Raw genomic sequence first — 18,853 nt, 5'->3', positions numbered from 1 at the left:
GTGTAGTTTAGTGTGGTGCTTGGTGCTACTTATTACAGAGCTGCCTGTGTCCTCTGGTGGTCGATCCAAGCAAAAGGGACCACCAGAGGACCAGGTAGCAGGTATATTAGACGCTGTTATCAAAACAGCGTCTAATATACCTGTTAGGGGTTAAAAAAATCGCATCTACAGCCTGCCAGCGAACGATCGCCGCTGGCAGGCTGCAGATCCACTCGCTTACCTTCGGTTCCTGTGAACGCGCGCGCCTGTGTGAGCGCGTTTACAGGAAATCTTGGTCTCGCGAGATGACGTGGATATGCATCTAGGAGGAATGAATCGACCGCCGCCAGGACGCATCCCTGCGTTAGGCGGTCGGTAAGCAGTTAAATAACAAACTATTTTTATTTTTCTTCTAATGTGTAGGGACAATGAAAGGGAACATTTGTCTAATATACGGCATACATATTAGGACATCCTCAGACATCCTCCACAACTCCCTCCTCCTCCGTCAGCCCAAACTCCCTCCTCCCTCAGGCGTCAGCCCAAACTCCCTCCTCCCTCATACGTCAGCCCACACTCCCTCTTCCCTCAGGCGTCAGCCCAAACTCCCTCCTCCCTCAGACGTCAGCCCACACTCCCTCTTCCCTCAGGCATCAGCCCAAACTCCCTCCTCCCTCATACGTCAGCCCACACTCCCTCCTCCTTCAGACGTCAGCCCAAACTCCCTCCTCCCTCAGAAGTCATTCGACACTCCCTCCTCCCTCAGACGTCAGCCCAAACTCCCTCCTCCCTCCTCCTTCACTCCCTCATCCAAAACTCCCTCAGCCAAAACTGCCTCATCCATCAGGTGTCAGCTCACAGACTCTGGCCCCGCCCCTACAACTACAGTGCGTGCTCTCGTCAATGCCATGCCCCCCATTTTAACCTTCAGGCACACTGTCCAATCAGCATAAGTAGTGTTCAAAGATCCTGCTGCTGATTGGCTAGTGGCAGGCAGTAGGCGTGCACCCAGTGTGGCAGTCAGTGTAACATGAGCTGCCGGCCACCAGTGTTATTCAGGCAACCCAGCAGATAAGCCGTCCGTCCCCAGCAAGCAGAAGAGCCGGGGTTCGCACAGTCAGCAGCCTCCTACACAGTAAGAAACTCGCATTTCCCCCCACATCACCCTGCTTGATGTCAACCCCTTCCTGAACATTGTAAGGCCCCTTTCACACGAGCGAGTTTTCCGCGCGGGTGCAATGCGTGACGTGAACGCATAGCACCCGCACTGAATCCTAACCCATTCATTTCAATGGGTCTGTGTACATGAGCATTGTTTTTCACGCATCAATTCTGCGTTGCGTGAAAATCGCAGCATGTTCTATATTCTGCGTTTTTCACGCAGCCCTGGCCCCATAGAAGTGAATGGGGCTTCAGTGAAAAACGCATTGCATCCGCAAGCAAGTGCGCATGCGATACGTTTTTCACTGATGGTTGCTAAGAGATGTTGTTTGTAAACCTTCAGTTTTTTATCACGTGCGTGAAAAACGAATCAAAACGCATTGCACCGGCACGGAAACAACTGAACAACTGAACGCAATCGCAGACAAAACTGACTGAACTTGCTTGCAAAATAGTGCGAGTTTCACTGAACGCATCCTGAACGCATCCGGACCTAATCCGTCACGCTCATGTGAAAGGGGCCTTACACCCTTGCTTAAGTAGGCAGGACCACTAATTACCAGGTGGATGCAATTTATATGTCATACGCCCATCTTCCATTCACTAACATTTTCCACATTGTCAGAAGAATAACATAAGAAAAAATAAAATGCATACATCAATATAAAAATAAAATGATAACAAGGAATCAATAATGTAAAATTAAATCTTGTTTTCAATTCAGACCCTTGGGTACAGAGGTACCTATGGAAACGATCAAAAAGACGTCTTTTTTTAGTAACTTACACCTATGGTAACCTCCCCTGATGGGGGGATTAACCCTTTTCAGGGCTTGTACCTAGAAACCTGTAGTGTTACCCTGGTGGATTACATCATAATGGAGACAAACTGCTAATACATTCCTGACTTTGGTGAGGGGTATGTCTGAGAGGTGTCTACGAATCCAGACTTTTATGCTGTTGGTAGTACAGCCCACACATTGTAATTGGCAAATAGAGCACGCAATGCAATAAACTACATGGCTGATATTGCAATTGACATATAGTTTTAGCTCAAATGAGTGTTGCATATAAAAAAATTAAAATTCAGGAACCTGTCTGAAAAAAATTGCAGCACGTGCAGATATGATGTTCACATTTGTAAGTCCCCTTATATCTCAGCCAGGTGGATGAATTGCGATATGTTTCTGTATATAGACTGGGGCTAATTTATTGCGCCAAAGTAGGTGCCCGTCAAGCAATACATTTCACACCTGACTGAGCAATATTAGTCCATTGGTCATTGAAAGTTAGAACCGCCAGGTGTTTCTTGACAATCCTACATATCTCCGGGTACTCAGGACTATAGCTGGTGACAAGAGACACCGACTCCTCCCTTTGACTGTCAAAATTTCTCCTTCTACCCACAGCGGATGGAGACTTATCAGAGAAAACAAGGTCGGTTCTAGATTTGTATGCCACAAATATTTTCACACGGTTAATAGTCCACGGTGTAAACTTACGCAAGGACAGTATGGATACCACCACTGCTGTTTCCTTAATAAAGGCCTGATCACCCGAGCTGTTGCATCTTGCTCTGATCAATTCACCCTTTTGAAAATTGTGTACCACATGTGAAGGGTGGCATGATGTCGCTAGTAGCGTTGCATTACCAGCAGTGTCCTTGCGATAAGTATAAGAGGTTACAGTATTAGCTGCAACATCCCCAACCAAAGGGAGACGTAAAAGTGGTATGGTGAAAGGATCACCATGGATAGTAAATTTGAGATGGCATTTGTTGTCACCGAGGAAGTCAACAAAAAAACGTGACGGCCGCCACATCGCCCGACCATACAAACAGCAGGTCGTATATGTAGCGTCCGTAACACCTCATGGAAGACACCCAAGGACATTCATCCGAGAATAAATAGTCATGCTCCCACCACGCCATATAAATATTGTCCATGGATTGCGAAAATTTTGCCCCCATGGACACACAGGTACGCTGCAAGAAGAAACAATGATCGACCATGAAATAATTATGTCTGAGTAGAAAAAAGACCACCTGGCAGACATATTCCCGAAATTCCAGGGAAAAATTGGTATACAGTTGCAAGAAAAAGTATGTGAACCCTTTGGAATGATATGAATTTCTGCACAAATTGGTCATAAAATGTGATCTGATCTTCACAACAATAGACAATCACAGTCTGCTTAAACTAATAACACACAAATAATTAAATGTTACCATGTTTTTATTGAAAACACCATGTAAACATTCACAGTGCAGGTAAAAAAAAGTATGTGAACCCTTGGATTTAATAACTGGTTGAACCTCCTTTGGCAGCAATAACTTCAACCAAACGTTTCCTGTAGTTGCAGATCAGACGTGCACAACGGTCAGGAGTAATTCTTGACCATTCCTCTTTACAGAACTTTTTCAGTTCAGCAATATTTTTGGGATGTCTGGTGTGAATCGCTTTCTTGAGGTCATGCCATAGCATCTAAATCGGGTTTAAGTCATGACTCTGACTGGGCCACTCCAGAAGGCGTATTTTCTTCTGTTTAAGCCATTCTGTTGTTGATTTACTTCTATGCTTTGGGTCGTTATCCTGTTTCAATACTCATCTGCTGTTGAGCTTCAGCTGGTGGACAGATGGCCTTAAGTTCTCCTGCAAAATGTCTTGATAAACTTGGGAATTATTTTTTCCTTCGATGATAGCAATCTGTCCCGGCCCTGATGCAGCAAAGCAGCCCCAAACCATGATGCCCCCACCACCATACTTCACAGTTGGGATGAGGTTTTGATGTTGGTGTGCTGTGCCTCTTTTTCTCCGCACATAGTGTTGTGTGTTTCTTCCAAACAACTCAACCTTGGTTTCATCTGTCCACTGAATATTATGGCAGTACTGCTTTTGAACATCCAGGTGCTCTTGTGCAAACTGTAAACATGCAGCAATGTTTTTTTTGGACAGCAGTGGCTTCCTCTGTGGTATCCTCCCATGAAATCCATTCTTGTTTACTGTTTTACGTATCATAGATTCTCTAACAGGGATGTTAGCATATGCCAGAGACTTTTGTAAGTCTTTAGCTGACACTCTAGGATTCTTCTTCACCTCATTGAGCAGTCTGCGCTGTGCTCTTGCAGTCATCTTTACAGGATGGCCACTCCTAGGGAGAGTAGCAGCAGTGCTGAACTTTCTCCATTTATAGACCATTTGTCTTACCGTGGACTGATGAACAGCAAGGCTTTTTGAGATACTTTTATAACCCTTTCTAGCTTTATGCAAGTCAACAATTATTAAATGTAGGTCTTCTGAAAGCTCTTTTGTGCGATGCATCATTCACAACAGACAATTCTTCTTGTGAAAAGCAAACCGAGAACTTGTGGGGAGTTTTTATAGGGCAGGGCAGCTGTAACCAACACCTCCAATCTCATCTCATTGATTGGACTCCAGTTGGCTGACACCTCACTCCAATTAGCTCTTGGAGATGTCATTACTCTAGGGGTTCACATAATTTTTCCACCTGCACTGTGAATGTTTACATGGTGTGTTGAAAAAAAAACATGGTAACATTTAATTCAGGTGACAGTTTAACCCTTTCAGGACTAAGCCATTTTTCACCTTTCTGCCCAGGCTATTTTTAGCAAATCTGACATGTGTCACTTTATGTGGTAATAACTTTAAAATGCTTTAACTTATCCAGGCCATTCTGAGATTCTTTTCTTATCACATATTGTACTTCATGACAGTGGTAAAAATTTGTCAAAAATTTCATTTTTATTTATTAAAAAATACCTAATTTACCAAAAATGTAGAAAAATTTCCAAATTTCAATTTCTCTACTTTTATAATAGATAGTAATAACTCCAAAAATAGTTACTACTTTACATTCCCCATATGTCTACTTCATGTTTGGATAATTTTGTGAATGCCTTTTTTTTGGCGGGGAGGACAGGACGTTAGAAGGCTTAGAAGTTTAGAAGCAAATCTTTACATTTTTCTGATGTAAGTTGACAAAAATAGCTTTTTTGCCACAGTTATTTTTTTTACGGTGTTTATCTGACGCACGTGGCGTTACCTAATATGTGTTTTTTTTTTTATTTTATTACAAAATCAAAATCTTTTTTCTTACTTGAAACTTTATTTTTTATCATTAAAAAGACTTTTTTTTATATTTATTTTTTTACTTTATTTCTGTCCCACTCTGGGACTTCAACTTTTGGGAGTCTGATCCCCTCTGCAATGCATTACAATACATCATTTATGCATATTGCTGCTCCTGCCCGTGCCCCCTGGGAGGTTTACTAAATCCTGGCATAGCACATGGGTAGCCTGTAACCATGTGCTATGCCAGGATTAGCTGGGCAGAACGGGCTCCTGCCTGTGCCTGCTTCGCTAAGCTAAAAGTCCTGAATGTCAGCTCTTAGCTTAGCGAAGCAGGCAGAAGCAGGAGCCTGCTCGGCTCAGCTAATCCTGGCAAGGCACATGGTTACATGGTACACATGTGTTATACCAGGATTTATTAAACCTCCGGGGGGCACGGGCAGGAGCAATAATATGCTGCGGCCCATTGATAAAATGTGCACAGCCCGTACTCCGTACACCACTGAGAAGTCAGTGGTGTACAGAGAAGTAGATTTTAAGTGCACAGTGAAATATGAGCTTTAGAGAGGGGGAAAAGTGTATTAAGAATACAAAAAATATTAATAAACTATATTACAAACACTGTTATTAGGGCATTACGGACATGTTCACAAAAATGTATACAAAAGTTTAGTTACTCTTTAACTTTATTATACTGGTTGTGACAATTGCTGTAATAATACATATGTAGCCAAGCTAAAATTGACACGTCACAGTGTTATCTTTTGACAAAAGCAATTGAAATACATTGAAAGAGTTAACTTTTTGTGTAATTTTTTTTACTTAACACGTTAACCATCAAGTTTAGTTCAGCTGCATCTGTATATGTGTGTGTGAAGCAGGGGTATTAACAATTTGCAAAATAAACCATTTTAATGGAAAAGAAAGGCTTTATTTTTTTGGTTCTTCAGACTGGGACTAGATATTAATCTTGAGACCAACAATCATTATTTGTCAGTGCAGCCCAGTTCAGCAACTGAATGCGGTGCATCGCCACTCTCAAGTTGCCACATCCACACAAAAAAATCTGTGACAGGTGGCATGACCGAGATAGCCATGTAGTCCCAGCCTTAGGCCTCTTTCACACGGGCGTCATGGTTTTGGGCCGGATAAGATGCGGGTGCGTCGCGGGAAAAAGCACGATTTTTCCTTGCGAGTGCAAAACATTTTAATGTGTTTTGCACGCGCGTGAGAAAAATCGGCACCACTGGTCCTTTTCCTCCTGCACAGCAAAGATGAAGACAGAAGAGAAGCCAGGCTGAGGTGAGTTAAATTATTATTATTTTTTTTACCCCCTCCAGCCCTATTTTACTAAGCATTCTGTATTAAGAATGCTATTATTTTCCCTTATAACCATGTTATAAGGGAAAATAATAATGATCGGGTCCCCATCCCGATCGTCTCCTAGCAACCGTGCGTGAAAATCGCACCGCATTCGCACTTTTTTCACGCAGCCCCATTCACTTCTATGGGGCATGTGTTGCGTGAAAAACGCACAAAGTAGAGCATGCTGCGATTTTCAAGCAATGCACAAGTGATGCGTGAAAATCACCGCTCATGTGCACAGCCCCATAGAAATTAATGGGTCCAGATTCAGTGCGGGTGCAATGCGTTCACCTCACGCATTGCACCCATGCGGAAATCTCGCCCGTGTGAAAGAGGCCTTAGAGTACGTTCACATTACCGCGGTGCTGCTGTGCCGTGTTGTGGACCGCAAATAGCGGGTCTGCAAAACATGAGCACTGGCCGTGTGAACTCTGCATTGTGGTGCAGGCCCAATGACTTCCATGGGTCTTTGATCCTCAAGATGTGACAAAAGATTGGAGTTCGAACAGCTGGTGCCCCTGTTTACTGGACCTGCGGTTTGTGGTCCGCAACACAAGCATGGCGGCACCACTGTCGTGTGAATGTGGCCTTACTGGTAACATTTTTATAACATTTTATTATACTATACCAAAACATTATTGTCTGCAAAACTGTCAGGGAATCTTTGTTACAAAAAAATAAAATAAATTGCTGCATGCTTAACCACCTCAGCTCCCCTAGCTTAAACACCCTTAATGACCAGACCACTTTTTACAATTCTGCACTATTCTACTTTCACGGTTTATTGCTCGGTCATGCAACTTACCACCCAAATGAATTTTACCTCCTTTTCTTCTCACTAATAGAGCTTTCATTTGGTGGTATTTCATTGCTGCTGACAGTTTTACTTTTTTTGTTATTAATCGAAATTTAACAAAATTTTTGCAAAAAAATTACATTTTTCACTTTCAGTTGTAATTTTTTTTTTTTAAAACGACATCTATATATAAATTTTTCTCTAAATTTATTGTTCTACATGTCTTTGATAAAAAAAATGGTTTGGGTAAAAAAAAAATGGTTTGGGTAAAAAAAAAATGGTTTGGGTAAGTTATAGCGTTTACAAACTATGGTACAAAAATGTGAATTTCCGCTTTTTGAAGCAGCTCTGACTTTCTGAGCACCTGTCATGTTTCCTGAGGTTCTACAATGCCCAGACAGTAGAAAAACCCCACAAATAACCCCATTTCGGAAAGTAGACACCCTAAGGTATTTTCTGATGGGCATAGTGAGTTCATAGAACTTTTTATTTTTTGTCACAAGTTAGCGGAAAATGATTTTTTATTATTTTTTTTTTTCTTACAAAGTCTCATATACCACTAACTTGTGACAAAAAATAAAAACTTCCATGAACTCACTATGCCCATCATGAAATACCTTGTGGTGTCTTCTTTCCAAAATGGGGTCACTTGTGGGGTAGTTATACTGCCCTGGCATTTTAAGGGGCCCTAATGTGTGAGAAGTAGTTTGAAATCAAAATGTGTAAATAGGTGAGAGAAATATCTCGACAAAAGACAACTTTTCCCATTTTTTTATACAAAGTTGGTATTTGACCAAGATATTTATCTCACCCAGCATGGGTATATGTAAAATGACAACCCAAAACACATTCCCCAACTTCTCCTGAGTACGGCGATACCACATGTGTGGCACTTTTTTGCAGCCTAGATCCGCAAAGGGGCCCAAATTCCTTTTAGAAAAACATTTTTATCGTATCCATTTTTATCCGCATTCCGTATGTGTTTTGCGGATCCGATCCATGGATCCGTGGATCCGTAAAACACATACAGACATCTTAATGGAGCCTTACAGGGCGGTGATCAATGACAGGGGGGTGATCAATGACAGGGGGGTGATCAGCGAGTCTATATGGGGTGATCAGGGGTTAATAAGGGGTTAATAAGTGACAGGTGGGGTGTAGTTTAGTGTGGTGCTTGGTGCTACTTATTACAGAGCTGCCTGTGTCCTCTGGTGGTCGATCCAAGCAAAAGGGACCACCAGAGGACCAGGTAGCAGGTATATTAGACGCTGTTATCAAAACAGCGTCTAATATACCTGTTAGGGGTTAAAAAAATCGCATCTACAGCCTGCCAGCGAACGATCGCCGCTGGCAGGCTGCAGATCCACTCGCTTACCTTCGGTTCCTGTGAACGCGCGCGCCTGTGTGAGCGCGTTTACAGGAAATCTTGGTCTCGCGAGATGACGTGGATATGCATCTAGGAGGAATGAATCGACCGCCGCCAGGACGCATCCCTGCGTTAGGCGGTCGGTAAGCAGTTAAATAACAAACTATTTTTATTTTTCTTCTAATGTGTAGGGACAATGAAAGGGAACATTTGTCTAATATACGGCATACATATTAGGACATCCTCAGACATCCTCCACAACTCCCTCCTCCTCCGTCAGCCCAAACTCCCTCCTCCCTCAGGCGTCAGCCCAAACTCCCTCCTCCCTCATACGTCAGCCCAAACTCCCTCTTCCCTCAGGCGTCAGCCCAAACTCCCTCCTCCCTCAGACGTCAGCCCACACTCCCTCTTCCCTCAGGCATCAGCCCAAACTCCCTCCTCCCTCATACGTCAGCCCACACTCCCTCCTCCTTCAGACGTCAGCCCAAACTCCCTCCTCCCTCAGAAGTCATTCGACACTCCCTCCTCCCTCAGACGTCAGCCCAAACTCCCTCCTCCCTCCTCCTTCACTCCCTCATCCAAAACTCCCTCAGCCAAAACTGCCTCATCCATCAGGTGTCAGCTCACAGACTCTGGCCCCGCCCCTACAACTACAGTGCGTGCTCTCGTCAATGCCATGCCCCCCATTTTAACCTTCAGGCACACTGTCCAATCAGCATAAGTAGTGTTCAAAGATCCTGCTGCTGATTGGCTAGTGGCAGGCAGTAGGCGTGCACCCAGTGTGGCAGTCAGTGTAACATGAGCTGCCGGCCACCAGTGTTATTCAGGCAACCCAGCAGATAAGCCGTCCGTCCCCAGCAAGCAGAAGAGCCGGGGTTCGCACAGTCAGCAGCCTCCTACACAGTAAGAAACTCGCATTTCCCCCCACATCACCCTGCTTGATGTCAACCCCTTCCTGAACATTGTAAGGCCCCTTTCACACGAGCGAGTTTTCCGCGCGGGTGCAATGCGTGACGTGAACGCATAGCACCCGCACTGAATCCTAACCCATTCATTTCAATGGGTCTGTGTACATGAGCATTGTTTTTCACGCATCAATTCTGCGTTGCGTGAAAATCGCAGCATGTTCTATATTCTGCGTTTTTCACGCAGCCCTGGCCCCATAGAAGTGAATGGGGCTTCAGTGAAAAACGCATTGCATCCGCAAGCAAGTGCGCATGCGATACGTTTTTCACTGATGGTTGCTAAGAGATGTTGTTTGTAAACCTTCAGTTTTTTATCACGTGCGTGAAAAACGAATCAAAACGCATTGCACCGGCACGGAAACAACTGAACAACTGAACGCAATCGCAGACAAAACTGACTGAACTTGCTTGCAAAATAGTGCGAGTTTCACTGAACGCATCCTGAACGCATCCGGACCTAATCCGTCACGCTCATGTGAAAGGGGCCTTACACCCTTGCTTAAGTAGGCAGGACCACTAATTACCAGGTGGATGCAATTTATATGTCATACGCCCATCTTCCATTCACTAACATTTTCCACATTGTCAGAAGAATAACATAAGAAAAAATAAAATGCATACATCAATATAAAAATAAAATGATAACAAGGAATCAATAATGTAAAATTAAATCTTGTTTTCAATTCAGACCCTTGGGTACAGAGGTACCTATGGAAACGATCAAAAAGACGTCTTTTTTTAGTAACTTACACCTATGGTAACCTCCCCTGATGGGGGGATTAACCCTTTTCAGGGCTTGTACCTAGAAACCTGTAGTGTTACCCTGGTGGATTACATCATAATGGAGACAAACTGCTAATACATTCCTGACTTTGGTGAGGGGTATGTCTGAGAGGTGTCTACGAATCCAGACTTTTATGCTGTTGGTAGTACAGCCCACACATTGTAATTGGCAAATAGAGCACGCAATGCAATAAACTACATGGCTGATATTGCAATTGACATATAGTTTTAGCTCAAATGAGTGTTGCATATAAAAAAATTAAAATTCAGGAACCTGTCTGAAAAAAATTGCAGCACGTGCAGATATGATGTTCACATTTGTAAGTCCCCTTATATCTCAGCCAGGTGGATGAATTGCGATATGTTTCTGTATATAGACTGGGGCTAATTTATTGCGCCAAAGTAGGTGCCCGTCAAGCAATACATTTCACACCTGACTGAGCAATATTAGTCCATTGGTCATTGAAAGTTAGAACCGCCAGGTGTTTCTTGACAATCCTACATATCTCCGGGTACTCAGGACTATAGCTGGTGACAAGAGACACCGACTCCTCCCTTTGACTGTCAAAATTTCTCCTTCTACCCACAGCGGATGGAGACTTATCAGAGAAAACAAGGTCGGTTCTAGATTTGTATGCCACAAATATTTTCACACGGTTAATAGTCCACGGTGTAAACTTACGCAAGGACAGTATGGATACCACCACTGCTGTTTCCTTAATAAAGGCCTGATCACCCGAGCTGTTGCATCTTGCTCTGATCAATTCACCCTTTTGAAAATTGTGTACCACATGTGAAGGGTGGCATGATGTCGCTAGTAGCGTTGCATTACCAGCAGTGTCCTTGCGATAAGTATAAGAGGTTACAGTATTAGCTGCAACATCCCCAACCAAAGGGAGACGTAAAAGTGGTATGGTGAAAGGATCACCATGGATAGTAAATTTGAGATGGCATTTGTTGTCACCGAGGAAGTCAACAAAAAAACGTGACGGCCGCCACATCGCCCGACCATACAAACAGCAGGTCGTATATGTAGCGTCCGTAACACCTCATGGAAGACACCCAAGGACATTCATCCGAGAATAAATAGTCATGCTCCCACCACGCCATATAAATATTGTCCATGGATTGCGAAAATTTTGCCCCCATGGACACACAGGTACGCTGCAAGAAGAAACAATGATCGACCATGAAATAATTATGTCTGAGTAGAAAAAAGACCACCTGGCAGACATATTCCCGAAATTCCAGGGAAAAATTGGTATACAGTTGCAAGAAAAAGTATGTGAACCCTTTGGAATGATATGAATTTCTGCACAAATTGGTCATAAAATGTGATCTGATCTTCACAACAATAGACAATCACAGTCTGCTTAAACTAATAACACACAAATAATTAAATGTTACCATGTTTTTATTGAAAACACCATGTAAACATTCACAGTGCAGGTAAAAAAAAGTATGTGAACCCTTGGATTTAATAACTGGTTGAACCTCCTTTGGCAGCAATAACTTCAACCAAACGTTTCCTGTAGTTGCAGATCAGACGTGCACAACGGTCAGGAGTAATTCTTGACCATTCCTCTTTACAGAACTTTTTCAGTTCAGCAATATTTTTGGGATGTCTGGTGTGAATCGCTTTCTTGAGGTCATGCCATAGCATCTAAATCGGGTTTAAGTCATGACTCTGACTGGGCCACTCCAGAAGGCGTATTTTCTTCTGTTTAAGCCATTCTGTTGTTGATTTACTTCTATGCTTTGGGTCGTTATCCTGTTTCAATACTCATCTGCTGTTGAGCTTCAGCTGGTGGACAGATGGCCTTAAGTTCTCCTGCAAAATGTCTTGATAAACTTGGGAATTATTTTTTCCTTCGATGATAGCAATCTGTCCCGGCCCTGATGCAGCAAAGCAGCCCCAAACCATGATGCCCCCACCACCATACTTCACAGTTGGGATGAGGTTTTGATGTTGGTGTGCTGTGCCTCTTTTTCTCCGCACATAGTGTTGTGTGTTTCTTCCAAACAACTCAACCTTGGTTTCATCTGTCCACTGAATATTATGGCAGTACTGCTTTTGAACATCCAGGTGCTCTTGTGCAAACTGTAAACATGCAGCAATGTTTTTTTTGGACAGCAGTGGCTTCCTCTGTGGTATCCTCCCATGAAATCCATTCTTGTTTACTGTTTTACGTATCATAGATTCTCTAACAGGGATGTTAGCATATGCCAGAGACTTTTGTAAGTCTTTAGCTGACACTCTAGGATTCTTCTTCACCTCATTGAGCAGTCTGCGCTGTGCTCTTGCAGTCATCTTTACAGGATGGCCACTCCTAGGGAGAGTAGCAGCAGTGCTGAACTTTCTCCATTTATAGACCATTTGTCTTACCGTGGACTGATGAACAGCAAGGCTTTTTGAGATACTTTTATAACCCTTTCTAGCTTTATGCAAGTCAACAATTATTAAATGTAGGTCTTCTGAAAGCTCTTTTGTGCGATGCATCATTCACAACAGACAATTCTTCTTGTGAAAAGCAAACCGAGAACTTGTGGGGAGTTTTTATAGGGCAGGGCAGCTGTAACCAACACCTCCAATCTCATCTCATTGATTGGACTCCAGTTGGCTGACACCTCACTCCAATTAGCTCTTGGAGATGTCATTACTCTAGGGGTTCACATAATTTTTCCACCTGCACTGTGAATGTTTACATGGTGTGTTGAAAAAAAAACATGGTAACATTTAATTCTTTGTGTGTTATTAGTTTAAGCAGACTGTGATTGTCTATTGTTGTGACTTAGATGAAGATCAGATCAGATTTTATGACCAATTTGTGCAGAAATCCATATCATTCCAAAGCGTTCACATACTTTTTCTTGCAACTGTATATTTTCAAAACAAAGTCAAGGCAAGAAGTGCTAAATCATGAGGGATGACCGTATAAAGTGAAGTGACATCAGCTGTAATACATCAAAAACCTTCCTGCCAGGTCTCATGGCCGGCTGAAAACCTCCCTTGTGTATTTTTCAGAGCAAATGCAATATAGGAATGATATGATGTTGCACTATAATATAATATAATTGTTTCTGGCTTAGAAAGTCTTTCTCCTGGCCAAGAGACAACAGAGGCAGAAGGTCTTGCTGGTAGAGGGGGGTGGGGTCGTGATGTAATCTTTGATAGGTATTTTCATCCTCCAACATGGAGAGATTTTGTTGTTTATAATTAAAGCGATCCATCACGACAAGGGATGAGCGAACCCGAACTGTATAGTTCGGGTTCGTACCGAATTTTGGGGTGTCCGTGACACGGACCCGAACCCGAACATTTTAGTAAAAGTCCGGGTTCGAGTTCGGTGTTCGGCGCATTCTTGGCGCTTTTTGAAAGGCTGCAAAGCAGCCAATCAACAAGCATCATACTACTTGGCCCAAGAGGCCATCACAGCCATGCCTAATATTGGCATGGCTGTGATTGGCCAGTGCACCATGTGACCCAGCCTCTATTTAAGCTGGAGTCACGTAGCGCCGCACGTCACTCTGCTATGATCAGTATAGGGAGAGGTTGCAGCTGCGACGTTAGGGCGAGATTAGGCAGATTAACTCCTCCAAAAGACTTCATTCTGTGATCGATCTGCAGCTGTGGATCATTGAAGTGCTATTATTGACTTGCTCACTTTTTTGAGGCTGCCCAGAGCGTTTTTAGATCACTTTTTTTCTGGGGTGATCGGCGGCCATTTTGTGACTTGTGGTGCGCCAGCACGAGCTATCACCAAGTGTATTTAACCATCGATAGTGTGGTTATTTTGTGCTATATCCTACATCAGCTGCAGGCTGAGCCTGTGTCACCGAAGTGCATTTAACCATCAACAGTCTGGTTATTTTTTGGCCATATACTACATCAGCTGCAGGCTGAGCCTGTTTCACCCAAGTGCATTTAACCATCAACAGTCTGAGTATTTTTTGGCCATATACTACATCAGCTGCAGGCTGAGCCTGTGTCACCGAAGTGCATTTAACCATCAACAGTCTGGTTATTTTTTGGCCATATATTACATCAGGGGCAAGTTGAGCCTGTCACCCAGCGCCTAAAAAATAGACCTGACATTTCTATTCAACCAAATCTGCACAGTTTTAGCTGGTCAAGTTATTTGTAGTGACCGTCAAAGCAGACTTTTTGTTCTGGGTTGAAAAAGCATTCCCAAATTTGCCATTCTGAAAATAACTAGTTTGTGGTATTTCAGGCCTACTTGACATCTATCCCAAAAAGAAAATCTTACATTGAAGTTATTGATAGTATCATTCAGAAAACCTAAGACACACGCTAGCGTGCTGATAGAAGTGTCATTCTGTGATTAAACCTATAACTGTCACACAGCGCAAAAAAAAACAGGTCTCACATCTCTATTCAACCAAATCTGCACAGTTTTAGCTGGTCAAGTTATTTGTAGTGACCGTCAAAGCAGACTTTTTGTTCTGGGTTGAAAAAGCATTCCCAAATTTGCCATTCTGAAAATAACTAGTTTGTGGTATTTCAGGCCTACTTGAAATCTATCCCAAAAAGAAAATCTTACATTGAAGTTATTGATAGTATCATTCAGAAAAACCTAAGACACACGCTAGCGTGCTGATAGAAGTGTCATTCTGTGATTAAACCTATAACTGTCACACAGCGCAAAAAAGAACAGGTCTCACATCTCTATTCAACCAAATCTGCACAGTTTTAGCTGGTCAAGTTATTTGTAGTGACCGTCAAAGCAGACTTTTTGTTCTGGGTTGAAAAAGCATTCCCAAATTTGCCATTCTGAAAATAACTAGTTTGTGGTATTTCAGGCCTACTTGAAATCTATCCCAAAAAGAAAATCTTACATTGAAGTTATTGATAGTATCATTCAGAAAAACCTAAGACACACGCTAGCGTGCTGATAGAAGTGTCATTCTGTGATTAAACCTATAACTGTCACACAGCGCAAAAAAAAACAGGTCTCACATCTCTATTCAACCAAATCTGCACAGTTTTAGCTGGTCAAGTTATTTGTAGTGACCGTCAAAGCAGACTTTTTGTTCTGGGTTGAAAAAGCATTCCCAAATTTGCCATTCTGAAAATAACTACAGTAGTTTGTGGTATTTCAGGCCTACTTGAAATCTATCCCAAAAAGAAAATCTTACATTGAAGTTATTGATAGTATCATTCAGAAAAACCTAAGACACACGCTAGCGTGCTGATAGAAGTGTCATTCTGTGATTAAACCTATAACTGTCACACAGCGCAAAAAAAAACAGGTCTCACATCTCTATTCAACCAAATCTGCACAGTTTTAGCTGGTCAAGTTATTTGTAGTGACCGTCAAAGCAGACTTTTTGTTCTGGGTTGAAAAAGCATTCCCAAATTTGCCATTCTGAAAATAACTAGTTTGTGGTATTTCAGGCCTACTTGAAATCTATCCCAAAAAGAAAACAGGTCTCACAAACCAAATCTGCACAGTTTTAGCTGGTCAAGTTATTTGTAGTGACCGTCAAAGCAGACTTTTTGTTCTGGGTTGAAAAAGCATTCCCAAATTTGCCATTCTGAAAATAACTAGTTTGTGGTATTTCAGGCCTACTTGAAATCTATCCCAAAAAGAAAATCTTACATTGAAGTTATTGATAGTATCATTCAGAAAAACCTAAGACACACGCTAGCGTGCTGATAGAAGTGTCATTCTGTGATTAAACCTATAACTGTCACACAGCGCAAAAAAAAAACAGGTCTCACATCTCTATTCAACCAAATCTGCACAGTTTTAGCTGGTCAAGTTATTTGTAGTGACCGTCAAAGCAGACTTTTTGTTCTGGGTTGAAAAAGCATTCCCAAATTTGCCATTCTGAAAATAACTAGTTTGTGGTATTTCAGGCCTACTTGAAATCTATCCCAAAAAGAAAATCTTACATTGAAGTTATTGATGGTATCATTCAGAAAAACCTAAGACACACGCTAGCGTGCTGATAGAAGTGTCATTCTGTGATTAAACCTATAACTGTCACACAGCGCAAAAAAAAAACAGGTCTCACATCTCTATTCAACCAAATCTGCACAGTTTTAGCTGGTCAAGTTATTTGTAGTGACCGTCAAAGCAGACTTTTTGTTCTGGGTTGAAAAAGCATTCCCAAATTTGCCATTCTGAAAATAACTAGTTTGTGGTATTTCAGGCCTACTTGAAATCTATCCCAAAAAGAAAATCTTACATTGAAGTTATTGATAGTATCATTCAGAAAAACCTAAGACACACGCTAGCGTGCTGATAGAAGTGTCATTCTGTGATTAAACCTATAACTGTCACACAGCGCAAAAAAAAAACAGGTCTCACATCTCTATTCAACCAAATCTGCACAGTTTTAGCTGGTCAAGTTATTTGTAGTGACCGTCAAAGCAGACTTTTTGTTCTGGGTTGAAAAAGCATTCCCAAATTTGCCATTCTGAAAATAACTAGTTTGTGGTATTTCAGGCCTACTTGAAATCTATCCCAAAAAGAAAATCTTACATTGAAGTTATTGATAGTATCATTCAGAAAAACCTAAGACACACGCTAGCGTGCTGATAGAAGTGTCATTCTGTGATTAAACCTATAACTGTCACACAGCGCAAAAAAAAACAGGTCTCACATCTCTATTCAACCAAATCTGCACATTTTTAGCTGGTCAAGTTATTTGTAGTGACCGTCAAAGCAGACTTTTTGTTCTGGGTTGAAAAAGCATTCCCAAATTTGCCATTCTGAAAATAACTAGTTTGTGGTATTTCAGGCCTACTTGAAATCTATCCCAAAAAGAAAATCTTACATTGAAGTTATTGATAGTATCATTCAGAAAAACCTAAGACACACGCTAGCGTGCTGATAGAAGTGTCATTCTGTGATTAAACCTATAACTGTCACACAGCGCAAAAAAAAACAGGTCTCACATCTCTATTCAACCAAATCTGCACAGTTTTAGCTGGTCAAGTTATTTGTAGTGACCGTCAAAGCAGACTTTTTGTTCTGGGTTGAAAAAGCATTCCCAAATTTGCCATTCTGAAAATAACTACAGTAGTTTGTGGTATTTCAGGCCTACTTGAAATCTATCCCAAAAAGAAAATCTTACATTGAAGTTATTGATAGTATCATTCAGAAAAACCTAAGACACACGCTAGCGTGCTGATAGAAGTGTCATTCTGTGATTAAACCTATAACTGTCACACAGCGCAAAAAAAAACAGGTCTCACATCTCTATTCAACCAAATCTGCACAGTTTTAGCTGGTCAAGTTATTTGTAGTGACCGTCAAAGCAGACTTTTTGTTCTGGGTTGAAAAAGCATTCCCAAATTTGCCATTCTGAAAATAACTAGTTTGTGGTATTTCAGGCCTACTTGAAATCTATCCCAAAAAGAAAACAGATCTCACAAACCAAATCTGCACAGTTTTAGCTGGTCAAGTTATTTGTAGTGACCGTCAAAGCAGACTTTTTGTTCTGGGTTGAAAAAGCATTCCCAAATTTGCCATTCTGAAAATAACTAGTTTGTGGTATTTCAGGCCTACTTGAAATCTATCCCAAAAAGAAAATCTTACATTGAAGTTATTGATAGTATCATTCAGAAAAACCTAAGACACACGCTAGCGTGCTGATAGAAGTGTCATTCTGTGATTAAACCTATAACTGTCACACAGTGCAAAAAAAAAACAGGTCTCACATCTCTATTCAACCAAATCTGCACAGTTTTAGCTGGTCAAGTTATTTGTAGTGACCGTCAAAGCAGACTTTTTGTTCTGGGTTGAAAAAGCATTCCCAAATTTGCCATTCTGAAAATAACTAGTTTGTGGTATTTCAGGCCTACTTGAAATCTATCCCAAAAAGAAAATTTTACATTGAAGTTATTGATAGTATCATTCAGAAAAACCTAAGACACACGCTAGCGTGCTGATAGAAGTGTCATTCTGTGATTAAACCTATAACTGTCACACAGCGCAAAAAAAAACAGGTCTCACATCTCTATTCAACAAAATCTGCACAGTTTTAGCTGGTCAAGTTATTTGTAGTGACCGTCAAAGCAGACTTTTTGTTCTGGGTTGAAAAAGCATTCCCAAATTTGCCATTCTGAAAATAACTAGTTTGTGGTATTTCAGGCCTACTTGAAATCTATCCCAAAAAGAAAATCTTACATTGAAGTTATTGATAGTATCATTCAGAAAAACCTAAAACACACGCTAGCGTGCTGATAGAAGTGTCATTCTGTGATTAAACCTATAACTGTCACACAGCGCAAAAAAAAACAGGTCTCACATCTCTATTCAACCAAATCTGCACAGTTTTAGCTGGTCAAGTTATTTGTAGTGACCGTCAAAGCAGACTTT

This window comes from Bufo bufo, chromosome 5, assembly GCF_905171765.1.
Source record: "Bufo bufo chromosome 5, aBufBuf1.1, whole genome shotgun sequence".
Taxonomy (NCBI): domain Eukaryota; kingdom Metazoa; phylum Chordata; class Amphibia; order Anura; family Bufonidae; genus Bufo; species Bufo bufo.
The sequence above is the reverse complement of the archived record's forward strand: the minus strand, read 5'-3'. Positions refer to the sequence as shown.